The 14,670-nt window shown below is 32.5% G+C and overlaps 1 pseudogene; it reads right to left on the bottom strand.

Moving 5' to 3' along the window:
- Positions 1-3,922, bottom strand: part of LOC110571165 — a 7,784-nt pseudogene extending 3,862 nt beyond the window's left edge.
- Between the last annotated feature and the right edge of the window lie 10,748 nt (positions 3,923-14,670).

Genomic DNA, 14,670 nt, shown 5'->3' on the forward strand with positions numbered 1-14,670 from the left:
TCTTCTCCTGGTCTATAGCTTCTCTTCTTTTTTTCTTTATTTATTTACTTGAGAGAGAGAGAGAGAGAGAGCACATGAGAGTAGGGGGAGGGGCAGAGGGAGAGAATCTTCAAGCAGACTCCCGAATGAGCAGAGCCCAATGTGGAGCTCAATCCCACAACCTGTGAAATCATGACCTGAGCTGAAACCAAGAGTTGGACACTTAACCAACTGAGCCACCCAGGTGCCCCTGTGGCTTCTCTTCTTATTCTCTTGACATTGTCTTTTACAAAGCAGAAGTATTTAACTTTAATGAAGTCCAGCTTATAAATTATTTCTTTTATGGATTGTGCCTTTGGTGTCATATGTAAACAGTCTTGCCATACCAAAGGTCATCTAAATTTTCTCTTATGTTATCTTCTAAGAGTTTTATAGTTGTGCATTTCACATTTAGGTCTATTACAGTTCATTCATTCATTCACTCATTCTTTCTTAATGAACTGACAAAGGTAATTTATTTTACTTCCTTTTATTTCACCTTGAGTTTTAAGCGATGGTGCTCTTTTCACAATCATCACTTTTGAATATAATTTTTAAGCTACAACTCTTACTCACTTTAATTAAAACTTAATTTTCTATCATAGGTACATTAAAATATCTCCAAACTCCAAAATAAATATCCCACTTCATTTAGAAAGAAATTCGGTTTTCTTAATTGTCAGAATAAAATAAGGCTTTTTCAGATGGGATATCAAAGAAAGTGAACAAAGGCTAAATTATGGTAATGTTTTATAGTGTATTTCATTAATTATTCTTAGTAGTTGGAATTTCCCATCTAGAAATTGAAGGGCATTTGATGAATAATGTTTTGATATCTTCAGTGAAAAATGCATGTTCTTTTTTGGAGAAGTTATAACTTGACCTCATCAATTGTTACAGCGCACAAATTTTGTTGTATTTTCATCAGAGCCATAGAAATGTATGTTTCGTTTTGACAACCTTGTTGAGGCATAATTAGTAAACACTAGAATGTACATGTGTATTTATACAATATGACTATTTTTGTCAAATGTACATAACTGTGAAAGAATCGAAACAATTAAGAAAATAAATAGATGTATCATCCCCCCAAATCTGTCCTGTACCACTTTGTAATCTCTTCCTTCTGCTCCACCTCAGTTTCCCCACACCCCAAGGACCACTGATACTTAATTCACTATGGATTAGGTTACATTTTCTAAAATTTGTTTTGTTTTGTTTTGTTTTTGTTTCTGTTTTTTTTTAATAAATGGAATTACAAAGCCTATTCTCTTGTTACTGAATTTTTTCACTCAAGAAATAATTTTGAGAATCATGTACATTGTTTGTTGCAATAATTCACTTCTTTTTTTTTAATTCATATATAATGGATATATAACATTGTGTAGGTTTAAGGTATACTTTACTGGATAAAATGTTATCTAGTCACTTAACAACTTTAAAGTATACAATACAGTATTTTTGACTATAACCACAATGCTGTGCATTAAATCTCCAGAACTTATTCATCCTCTGACTGCAAATTTGTACCCTTTTACCAACATTACCCAATTTCCTCACTCAGTCCCTACCCTTGGTAACCATCATTATACTCTCTGCTTCTACAAGATCAGCTTTTTGAGATTCTACATATAATTGATATCATACAGTATTTGTCTCTCTCTACCTGACTTATTTCACTTAACATAGTGCCCTCAATGTTCATGATGTTGTCACAAATAACAGAATGTTCTACTTTCTTATGCATATCATATTCTATTGTGTATAAACACTTTATATATATACTATATATCACAGCTTCTTTGCCCATCTATCCATTGATGGGTACTTAAGTTGTTTCCATATTTTGGATCATACAACTCAATAAAAAGCAAATAATCTGATTAAAAAATGGGTAGAGGAACTGAATAGACATATATCCAAAACTATACACAAATGGCCAATAGGTACATGAAAAGATGCTCAACATCAATAATCATCAGGGAAATGAAAATAAAAACTACAAAGAGATGTCACCTCACACCTGTTAGAATGACTATTATTAAGAAGACATGAGATAACAAGTGTTGACAAGAATGTGAAGAAAAGGGAACACTTGTGCCCTGTTGGTAAGAATATAGCCACTATGTATACAGTATAAAGGTTCCTGAAGAAATGAAAATTTGAACTACTATGTGATCCAACAAGTCCTTTTGGGTATGTATACCAAGGAAATGAAAACATGGTATCAAAAAGATATCAGCATTACCATGTCTTTTGCAATACTGTTCATGATAGTTCACTCTTTTTATTGGTAGCTAGCATTGTGTCTGTATTAATATCTGACAAAGTAGATTTCAGAGCAAAAAATTTTGTGAGGGATAAACAAGATCTTTTCACAATGATAAAAGAGCCAATTCATCAGGAAGACATAACAATTCTAAATATTTCTATATCTAATAATGAGATTCAAAACAAAAGCAGCAAAAACTGATAGAACTGCAAGGAGAAATAGACAAATTCACAACTACAGTTGCAGATTTTAACACCATTCTGTGAATAATGGATAGAACCAGAAGACATAAAATCAGTAAGTATGTAGACCCCTTACGTAGCATTATCAACCAAAGTGACATAATTGATATTCATAGAACACTCCACAAAAATGCAGCAGCAAACACATTCTTTTCAAGTTTAGAAAGAATATTTGCCAAGATAGATGATATTCTGTGTCATAAAATAAGTCCCAATAAATTTAAAAGTAGTCAAGCCATAACAGAGTGTGTTCTCTGAACATTATTTGATTTTTCATTCACTTATTATGTACACTGAAAATCACAATTATTGCTCAATTTGTAAAGTATAGGATACTTTAAAATCTGGATAAATGATAAAATAACTAATTTGACATCTCCAAGATATATGGGTTATTATAAATACATGTTTTTAAATCCATGACTTATGAATAATTTCGTGTCAACAGGAGGAGATAGAACAGACTGTTAAAAAAAAAAGTAGCCAGTTCTCTCTTTTAAAATATTACTGATTTTTAAATATCACTGATTATTTAAAGTAATCGGTTTTCCAAACATTCTTAGACTGCAGAATTGGATTTTGAATGTTCCTTAGCACTCTGGAGTAAAAAGAAGGTAGGTGATTATTCAAATTAATTTTATTTGAGGTTGACCATTTTTTCTCTGAATTTTAAATAGTCAGGCTTTAACATATGTTCTATAATGTTGTTCCTTATATTTTTTAGATGGTACATATTTTATTTCTTACGTTTAAATATATCATCAGCAAATATATTTTAAAGTTATGTAGCTGATTCTATAAATATTGCTTTATTGTCAAATTTAATGTATATATGCAGAGCATAACTAAAGTTCTTGAGTTTAAACCAGTTATATTCAGAGATTAATTTTAAATTCATCATTAATAAATGTTCTCTCTTGATATGTGATGCTTAATGGAAAAAATCGGAATAGAAGTTGCTTGACCTGAATTTGAATCTTGTTTCTGCCACTTCCCAGATACATAAAACCAAGAAAAACTATTTCATCTTTCTGCAGATCAGAATTTTAGATATAAAAATAATGGGAATTAACAGCAAGGTGTCTAGTACCCATATAAACCCTATTATTTATTTCATTCTATTCTATGATTTTCTTTCTGAGTGCAAAACCTCTTTCTATCTATTGCAACTTTAACATTTTGAGCCATTTCACTGCTTGGTAGGATATATTTTATTTGTCACTGCTAATCCATCATGCCTCTTGATGAAATCCTCTCTCACAGTAACTCGGTGGGCACAAAGTTTGGAAGTTGTCATATTAACAAGACTAATGCAAACAGAGTCTTGATAAATAATTGCACACTGGAATTTCTGCTCCTGAAAAACTCTCTTTTGAAAGCCATTCACCATACTCTAAAGATCTTTGTATTGGTCTACAGAATGATTTGAAGCCCTGTGGAGAAAGACCTAGAGGATGAGAGAACATTTTCCACATTCTAGTTTCCCCTGAGGTGCAGCTGAATGAGGCTGTGTAACTGACCTCAGCACATCTCTAGGGCAAAAAAAAAAAAAAAAAAAAAAATCAAACTGAGCAAAGCCAACACAGAAAAATCAGAATATAATACAGTGTGGTTGCTTTACCATTATATTTGGCAATGGTTTATAATGTAGATTGATGGGCAGAGCAATAACCCCCAAAGGATGTCTAGGTCCTAATCCCTAAGTCCTGCAAATATATTGCTTTACATGGGCGGGAAAAAAAAATGGCTTTGCAGATTTGATTAAGTTAGGAGTTATGAGAAGGGGGGATTATGTTGGATAATCCAGGTGGACTCAAAATGATCCCAGGCTTTTTAACAAGAAATAGGGAGGCAGGGAGTATGTGTCAGAGAAGGCATGTTGATAAAAACAGAGGTCTGAATGATACCATTGCTGGCTTTGCAGAAGGAAGGGTAGTGTGAGTCCAGGAATGTGGGCAGTTTTCATGTTATTAACTGAATATTTATATCCCCCTCAAATTTTTATGTTGAAACTATAATCTCCAGTGTGGTGGTATTTAGAGGTAAAGCATGTGGGAGGTAATTAGGGTTAGATTAGGTCATGAGAGTCAAGCCTTCATGTTAAGGTTAATGCCCTCATAAAAAGAGAATTATAAATGAGATCTCCCCCCATTCTTTCTTTCTCTCCCCCTCCCTCTTTCCCTCCCTCCACCCACCCCCTCTTCTTTTACTGCCTGAATGCACACACCAAGGAAAGGCCATGTGAGGACATAACCAGAAAGAGGGCCTTCACCAAGAACCCACCCATGCTGGCACCCTAATTTCAGACTTTCAGCATCCAGAACGGTAAGAAATAAATGTTTGTTGTTTTAGCCACAGATACTTTGGTAACTTGTTACAGCAGCTTGAATTAAGACATTCTAGAAGCCTTCAGACTAACACAATCCTGCTGGCACCTTGATTTTAGCCCAGTGAAGCCCATATCAGAGTCTCACCTTTACAACTATGGAATAATAAATTTGCGTTTGTGTGTGTGTGTGTTTTAAGATTTATTTACTTATTTGAGAGAGAGAGAGTACGAGCGAGAGGGAAAAGGAGAGAGAATCTTAAGCAGACTCCCCACTGAACCTGGAACCCAATGGGGGGGGATCCTGATGCGGGGTTTGATCCCAGGACCCTGAGATCATGACCTAATCCAAAACCAAGAATCATGCACTTAAAGGACTGTGACACCGAGGCATCCTGAGTTTCTTTTTTAAGGTCATCAACTTCCTTTTACTTTCTTATAGCAGCAATAGGAAAACAATACAACTCACGTAAGTGAAAGACAAACTGTAACTGCAAGTGGGTTACTACTGTAACAAAATCTGAAACTTCTGTCCTTCGCTTTGTGACTGAGTAGGAGCTAGAGGACTGAATGTGGGTAAGTTGCTAGAACAGTTACTATCAGACAGTGGAGACAAAGAAAATCACGTTTCATACTGACAGAACAATTAGGGAAACTGTTGCCTGTGATAAATTGGAAAGCAGAAAATAGAACTAATGAGTTTGTGAATCTGACTAAGGAGATTTCCAGGCAGCATACTGAAAGTGGTATCTATCCCTTTTTTCCTCTCAGGTATGAAAAGATCTTTCAAGAGAAAGATGTGCTAACAAGATAGATGCTGAAATTTTAAGCAGAATTTAGAGGAATTATTTTTTACCCAAGACTTGTTCTCTCATTCCCACACTTAGAGCTGTCAAAAGTTTGTCAAAGCAATAAATGGCATAAGGATAAATATCAAATTAGGCTATTGTCAGTAAAACATAATCTTGAGGTCAAAACTCACAACAATGGTGTCCTTTGTTTTGGTCACAGAAATTTAAGGAAGTGCCTTGTAGACTTTCTTAATTAGACAAACAAGCTTTTAAGGATCTTAAGAGCATTATTCAATAGCACCTCACTTTGCAGCCCAAGACCGAGAGGACACTGTCTTAAAAAGATTTGAGAGTGTAGATTTGTAGTGGTTATAATTTGATACATTAAGAAAAAAAAAAAAACACAGTTTTTAAAGGAGTTGTATCAGCTTCAACTTAATGGGACTTAATGGGACTTGATATATCAGTACTAGATATATCTGGCCAGGTAGCAAGACAAATTTGCTCAGCTACAACCACACACCATTTCCTACAGAAAAGGAAGAATATCTCAGAGTTATCCTAAGAGCCTGAGAGCAATGGATTAGGTAACCACTCCTAGGGAGAGTAGAACTGGATCCAAACCAAGGAAAATGCCCTATGCTGGAGGAAAGGGGAACTGGTAATGTTTGATTGGCTGGACTTCAGTATTTCTACAGACACACGAATTGTTGAATTCCTCCATTTCCTCCCTCTTTATTTTAAATGGCAATGTCTATGTTATTTTTCTGCTCATGTCTCACGGTTGTCTGTAGGGTTTTCTGGGGGCAGTTAAATTGTCTTTTTAGTGCCTCTGTACTAAAAAAGTGCACCCAAGACACAATACCTGAGGAATCTTATTGATACCTCAAAATTATTTGGTTGATAAAGTCTGAAATTTAAGCTCAATTCTCTTGAGCTAATGAAATAAGACTTTAGGGCACCTGGGTGGCTCAGTTGGTTAAGCGACTGCCTTCGGCTCAGGTCATGATCCTGGAGTCCCGGGATCGAGTCCCGCATCGGGCTCCCTGCTCGGCAGGGAGTCTGCTTCTCCCTCTGACCCTCCCCCCTCTCATGCTCTCTCTATCTCATTCTCGCTCTCTCAAATAAATAAATAAATCTTAAAAAAAAAAGAAAGAAGACTTTAAAAATCTTGGGAAGGGAAGAAGTAAATTTTGCATGTGGAAAAAATGTGAAACCCTAGGGGACAGAAGGAGGATGTTTCCATACTTATAACATGAGTGTTGCTCAAATATATCATGCTCTTATTACACACCATTATGCTCACACAATTAACTATGTGTTTATTCGCCAGTTGAATATTGCAAGTGTGATGCAAATAGAGTCTTGGTAAGTACATACACATCAATGCTTCCAGTTTTAGGGTTTCCTTTTAGAAACCAGTAGCCACATAAGTGAACTCAGCTACACCATGTGGAGCAAAATAATTGCCAAGCTGAGTCAAGTTAACAGATACGGTCATGAAAAGTAATATATTGTTGATATATGTTTTATATGTTAATATATATTTTAAGCCATTACATTTTGGCTTGACTTATTATTCAGCAAAAGATAATTGAAACAGAAGTAGAAGAAATAATGAAATGGAAAGACATGCTTTCAACTTTTCCAATGCCTCAAATTTAATCTATCAGTAAACAATTTAATGAATTATTAAATAATTGACTTATTTATGGTCAGTCTCTAAAGAATGTGAAGTAGGTGTCTAACACAACTTAATAGAATCAGTGTTAAAATATGGCAGATATAGAGATAATCATGGATACCACTTACTGGTATTTTCTGTGGTAGATACTGCATAAAGAGTTTTATTAACATTATCTCCATAAATCTTTACATCAACTCTTGGAGATCAATATCCACTTTAGAACTAACCACATTTTATAGATGATGAAATCAAGGTTTAAGTTTTTACATAAATTGCTAAAATTCAGAGCTAGCAATAGTTTTAGAATTGGAATGTGAGCCCTGGTATATTCTAATTCTAATATCTGGGTTCTTATCTGTTTCCTAATATTACTTTAGTGATCTCAGTTCTATCCCTTTTTTCAACTTTGTGAGACTTTCTTTAATATTTTCTTCTGGTGAGTAATGATATGGATCTCTTGGTTTTTGAGTTAGTGAAAATTTTGTTTATGTTTTTCAAGGGGGTGTTTCCATTAGAATTGTCAGGGGAGCTTCACGTGGTCAGACTAGGTGGCAAACTTCCCCACCCCCCACTGAATGATCTCTAGTATAGGTTCCATTCCTCTTTATAAGGGGGAACATTACAACTTCCTTCTACAACCCTCCACTTTAAAAATGACTCTTCCAAGAAAGTTTGTAATTGCTAGATTTCTTGGTGTGATTGGACTAATTTTGGCAATCATTCTTTCTTCTATATATCTCAATCTTGCCAGGTGAGTTTTAGACATTGACCATGCTTGTGAAATGGCAGATAAAGAAAGATAAAGGGATCTGCAGGGGAATGTGGAAATTCAAAGTGAAAAAAGAGATGTTGGTGTGAACTGAATCACCAAGTTAAACTTTTTTTTCCCCCAAATACTAAGATATCTTAATACTAGAAACGTCTGTCTTTATAGCCTGCTAGATTAATAAAATAACAGAATAATATTAAATTTTGATTAAATTTAATATTATTCTAGTACAATAGTACAGTTGCCTCCCCCCTGAATCCCCTCCTCCCAAAAAAATATTCTGTCTGTGGAAGATGAGTTAAGTTACCCAGGAAAATGAAAATATCCAAATGTATGCATTTTATTTTAGAAAACAAAGTTATGCCAAGGGTAAGAACATATATAAGACACTTCACATAAAACAGAAAACATTATTTATGATTTGAAAACATTCTAATTTAGGTGTTGAAATTCATTCAGAAAAATAAATTTTAAAAGAAATTTAAAGTGCTACCCCATGTATGACATGAATCTTAGAAGACATACATTCATTACCTATATTACAAATAAAGAGGATTATAGTAGGTGATGGCTTAGGTTAGAAAGAAGTAGAAGAAATTCTCTAAAATATTTTTTATCCATTTTTATCATATATCAGAGATTTCGTTTTAGCCTCTTTCTCATGGTATATTTTGTATTTTATTATAATCGTTCTTTTAATTAAATACAGGATACTGACAGAACAAGCACAATATATAAATGCCTTTTTTTCATTCTTCACCACCTATTTAATGTTATTTTTATTCTACATACATATGTACTTTGTGGTATTTGTAAGGCTTATGTTGAAAATTGCTCCCTTGTGAAAATTTGGTATTTGCTTTTTTTTTTTTTTTTCATTTTAAGAATAAGTTGACCTTTACACCGGTTAAAAAAAGGAAAACACCTTATGAAAGCATGTGAGGAATGATAAGCTTCTCTGATTTTATAACTCATGAAGTCCTGCAAGAAGATAATCTATATAATAATGAGAAATAAAATTTCAACATGAACTATAAGTTTTTAACTTCTAGATTGTCACCCAAAATGTGTCTCCAATCCACTGGATCTCAAATTTCTGTGTGCATTAGGATTACTAGAAAGGCTTGTTAAAACACAAACTCCTTTATCCTCTCCCAGATTCTTCTGATTTAAGAGGTCTCTAGTGAGGTCCAGAAACTTATATTTATTTCTAACAAATTCCCAGGTGCTAATGCTGCTGGTTTGGAGACCATATTTTGAGAAGCACTGCTCTTACCTACTGTTTATTATCAAAAGATTGTGACTCAGGGTAAGGCAAAATGGCAGGAAGCATTCCTTTTATATATATATATAGAGAGAGAGAGATCGGTTTGGAAATTCTTTAAAAATGAAAATATCTGAAAAAAAATGAAAATATATGTCAAGTCGTAAGCTCACTCACTGCAGAGATGGTATTCAAAATAAACGTAAATGCAACACTTTATTAAAGTAAAAGTATCTTTACTATTAATATACAAATGGTGAAGAGTGACAATTTTGATATACTGTAAGCCATACTTTCAATGTCTCTCATAAATACAAAACTTCAACAGTTGCAGTATAATTTTTACAGTTTAGACATATATATATATACAGCGTTTCATAGGGACATACCATATTGAAACAATAAGAAAACTTTGTGGTAGCTAACTTAAGAATATAGAATTTGAATGGATATATACGTTAAAGAAAATAAAAGTATGTTTTAATGCACACTTAACACAGCCTAGAATTCATACACCAAAAGGAAAAAAGTTTCTTTAACTTTATTTGTAAGAAGTTCACATATTCTTAACAGAGTTTAGAGACAAAAATGCTAAACCATGAACATTCTTTTAAGAATTGGAACAAATATATTTGCTCTTAACAATACCATTTATTGTATATAATGCATATTGTTCTTGAAAAAAATCCTATCCACAAAATTGAATATTAGGTTCTGTGTTATCTTTCTCCTCTGTATTTCACTCAGCTTTCTCTTTGCATCAATTTAATTGGCCTTAACTGTTATCTAAGCAGTGTTTCCTAATCTCTGGTCCAGCACTTTTCACACTAACATCCTTCCTATGTAAGAGTTCAGTTTGCCTTTCTTGATTCTTTCAGTTCCTTGTTCCTCTATTTGCCTGTGCCTGGCTGTGATTTGAAATGCTCCAAGTAATTGCGTTGCTTATTTTTTCCCAAAGAAGGCTAAAACCAGATGCAACTTTTAGTGTGTTACGTGTTTTTGTTTTAGAAAAAAAAAGTGGCAATATTAAATATATATAACTAATTTTTATATTAATAATTACAAACATGCTGTGGTGAAAATCCTAAAAATTATATAAAAAATTAAAGTGGTGGTACCAGGCTAAGGTATTTAAGTAATTGATAAAACTCCATAGTGAATAATAAGCTATATTTTAAGAATATTAAATGTGTTATCAAATAAATATTAAACATATATAATACAAAAGTTTATGAGGGGAAATAATCTATTGCATTCTCATATAATGTTGTTAAACAGATGCATCTACATGGGTAAATGCAATTTTTAAAAAAGGGGAGGAAGGACCTGGAAGGAAATTGTATTTGTTCAGCAAGTACTACATCTAGGCTCTTTTATGTTTCCCATTTACACATATAATTGTTTCATTTCAGAACATGATTAAGCCCATGAGTAGGATACTTTCTTGAAAGATTTTCATTTTAGGATTGAAGTACTTCATTTTTGTGACCTCCTATAGTTTAATTTTAGCATACCCTAATACTTCCATATGCAATTTCAGTGTGAGAGACAATATAATAATGCTTCAAAGGATTAATACAAAGATTCAAATCTTTCCTCTCTAAAGATAAATAATGTAAACAATTCATTTAAAAAAATAGCTTCACCCACTCCTAAAGTTTGTTGAGTAAGCACTCTGGATATGATTGTGAGAAAGAACTCCATGAGCAACTGAAATTGAGCAAGTACATCATTCTTCATGAAAAAGGAAATTGCAACTTTAATAAGTAATTGTAATATGCTATTCCAATATTTCTTAAATTAAGAAATGGAGATTATTCTTTCTATCACTTCAGTTGTACATATTTTTATCAGAGTTTATCTTCCCATCAACGATAAAGAATGATGTATGATGCCCAAACAAATGTACAACAGGATAATGTAGACCCAAGTGACACAAAAATAATTTACCCTATCTTAAAATGTCATCTGTTGTCATTGTCTCGTAAGTGGTAGAACACAATTTTAACGATATCTAGAATCTATTTATTATCTAAAACACTACAGACAAAATGAAATATATTTTATGTGTGTATCAAAAGAATTTCTTTGTCATAAGTGAAAATAAGTTACACAGTATAATTTGTTATATTTAGATTTTGTATTCAAGGTAAAGTAATTTGAATTGAGCTTATTCACTAAATGTAAATAAAACAGTACCATTTAAGTGTCACAGATACGAGCAAAATATATCAATAAAGATCGCAGTTTTTTTTTTTTTAATAAAGCAGAATGTCATGCTAATCCAAAGGCACAAATACATCTTAATTATTTAAAATAAGAAACATAAAATAAAGGTAAGATTATAAAGTTATAATTAATTGTTGGCACTCAAATAAATAATCTTATTAATAAAATCTTTCTATTTATATAAATGTTAAATCAAAGACTAAGATTCATGTAAAGTTTGCTGGATCAAATAGTCTTTGAAAAATGCTTATATAGGTATTAGTATTAAAAATAAGGGAAAACTAGAGAAACATTACATTAATGTTAGACTTAGCATCAATAGAATGGCAATAAGTCAATCCACAAAAATAATAAACTTTTAGAAGTCACAATTCTAAATTCTTTTGCCGATCATTGTAAAATGCGTTGACACGTTAATTTGTGCCAGTTTTAAAAACAAAATATTTATCAAAATGCTGATATTACTGTTCTTTCTTATATGTTGTTGAATATAGATTGTCATTGCCTAATTGCACATAACCTATCAAGAAATACCAATATTTTCAGTGATATTTTTCTTCTTTGTTTGAATTAGCATAGGGTTCTTATTATTTAACCCTACTTATTATATTCAGTCAACTCTTTTGACATTTTATACTAACACTTAAGAGTACTCTCAGACAGTAGAAATAATATTTATACAGTTATATGGCATGTTTAATCTAGAACAAGAATGAAAAATAAGAACAGATTATTTCAGTTCTACTAATATTTTACAATTTACTACAAGAACCTCTTATTTGGAAACTTTTACAAATAGAGTAAGTTGGAGCATTCCATTGAAATGTTATTATTTTTTTAAATCACAGTATTGCCTTGCTTCTGAATGGCATAGATTTCAAAGACAAGAGATAAGGACCACCCAGACAACTGAAACAGTGCACTTGAAACAGTCTGTCTACAATTAGTTTCAAATTATCTGCTAACCTCAGATCATTATTCCACATTAGTGGCAAGAAATTTAACAGCATATATATGTATATGTATATATATATATGTATATATATAAAAGAAATATTTAAGTAAATTGCTTTACATGGAAAGTCCAAAGAAACGAGAGAGACAGAACTTTCAAATTGAAGAAACACAAAAATATTTGTTCTTTATTATGATTTCTCTGCTCTTGAAGTATAGCACAAATATAATAATAGTAAACATGCTAAACTGGTTTCTCAGTTTTCCTAATTCTTCCACCATTATTAGTTTAAAACCAGCCCTATCCAGGAAAAATTAGCATTCATGGCTATTGCTTCATGGACATTTTACTATGCTTGTTTACTTTGCACAAACAAATTCAAGTACTTTGACTAGTTATAGCACATTGGTACAAAAGGGGGAAAAACAGTCAAATAAAGCAAAGAGATGATCAGAGAAACATGACTTAAATAGCAACAGTCAAATCCATCAAAAGACCAGGTGGATAATTTCTACTCAAATTCCTAGGTAGGCACAGGAATTCTTTTTCTTCAGAATATGCCAGAAAAAAATATCAAGGGGAGATTCCTGCACTATAATCCTGTGAATTATGGCAACAACACTGGAGATTTAGTGCATGAACATGCAGATGGACACATTCTGTGCTGCTAATAACTAAAGGTTTGTAAAATTAGTTGGTTGTCTTTCCTTGCCTAATAGTTTCAAGCACTTTGTAAATAAAAGTGTTCATGAGTAGCATTAATATTGCATTTAATATATCACCAAATTATCTCTATAGAGAGACATGGGAAGAAGGTTGACCTGCACTGTTAAAACTCTCCTCCGATGTTCTATTGGTATGCATTCCCCAACCAGTCAATATTTGATCTATAATACCACCTGAAACACTAAAGATTATGGATGTAATGGGGCCTAAAGAAACCTTTGGCTCTCTAGGGTAACAAATAATCTAAAACCTGCTCCCAACTGGTATGTATATTTATAATCATAAATAACATTTATTTTACCTTACATACGAGTGAAAATCATGTTTTAGTCTTTTACCTCTGGGAGCTTGCATAGCTTGGAAGTTCATAAGTATTTTATTCTGGTACAGGCCCTAAAAGTAATATTAGAAAGTTTGTGTTGAATAGCCGAGGAATTTCTTCAACCAAAGTTGTTTATCAAAATCTTAAAGTGACTTCGAGCTACAACGCCCAAAAGAAAAACAGATAGTGGCAATTCAGTTGTTTATCACTGACACTTTTATGGCATGTTTACATGTTATTTTCTTCTTTATTTAACCACTAAGGATTTTAATTTCCATTAGCCAATTACATTTAATGATGATTCCCTGTAACACTGGGAAAATGAATTTTTAAACCAAGATCATCTAAAACAGTGGTCAAAAAAATGTATCTGAGGATATGGTTTGAAGTATTTCAACACTAAGGACTTACTTTTTTGATAAAATTATTTTAAAGGTAAAATATAATCACGTATTTATAAATATATCAAGACAACATTGATATTGTTACCATTTCAATTTACTTTATTTGAAGCTGAGGGCAGAAATCAATATTATTTTCACTTGCAATACATTTATTTTTTTGTGTAATCCATTGTGAGTGATTATGGCATATATAAAGAGAGAGATTTACGGAATCTTTCTAATCTAATCTTACACACAACAGATATTCGTTCAAATGGGTAACAATTTTGATCTGGCAATTCAGTCTATCAAAACTTAACATTCAAATAGCACTGTAACTATAACTTAGAAAGAATTTTCCAAAGTTTCTCTCAATTTTTAATATCTGCTAAAGATAACTGGCTCCTTCAAGCCCAAGTTCCCTGAAATTCTCCTGATAATTATTAACTGTTTTCATCTTAAACTGAAATCCACGTTAATAATCTGTTTGCCCAAGATAGGATGAAAAACATGCAGGGCTTTCTTATACATTTAGCTCACAAAGCTTTTTTTTCCTTTTGTTTTTTCTTAAACCCCTATTTGTGGGAGAGGTTGTTGATGAAATATATAGTCCTTAAGAAACAGAGCACTTTAGCTGTATAATAAATTGCAGTATTTCAATCACAGAATCAAATTGATACCCAAGA

The sequence above is a fragment of the Neomonachus schauinslandi genome, chromosome 1 (genome assembly GCF_002201575.2).
Source record: "Neomonachus schauinslandi chromosome 1, ASM220157v2, whole genome shotgun sequence".
NCBI classification, from domain to species: domain Eukaryota; kingdom Metazoa; phylum Chordata; class Mammalia; order Carnivora; family Phocidae; genus Neomonachus; species Neomonachus schauinslandi.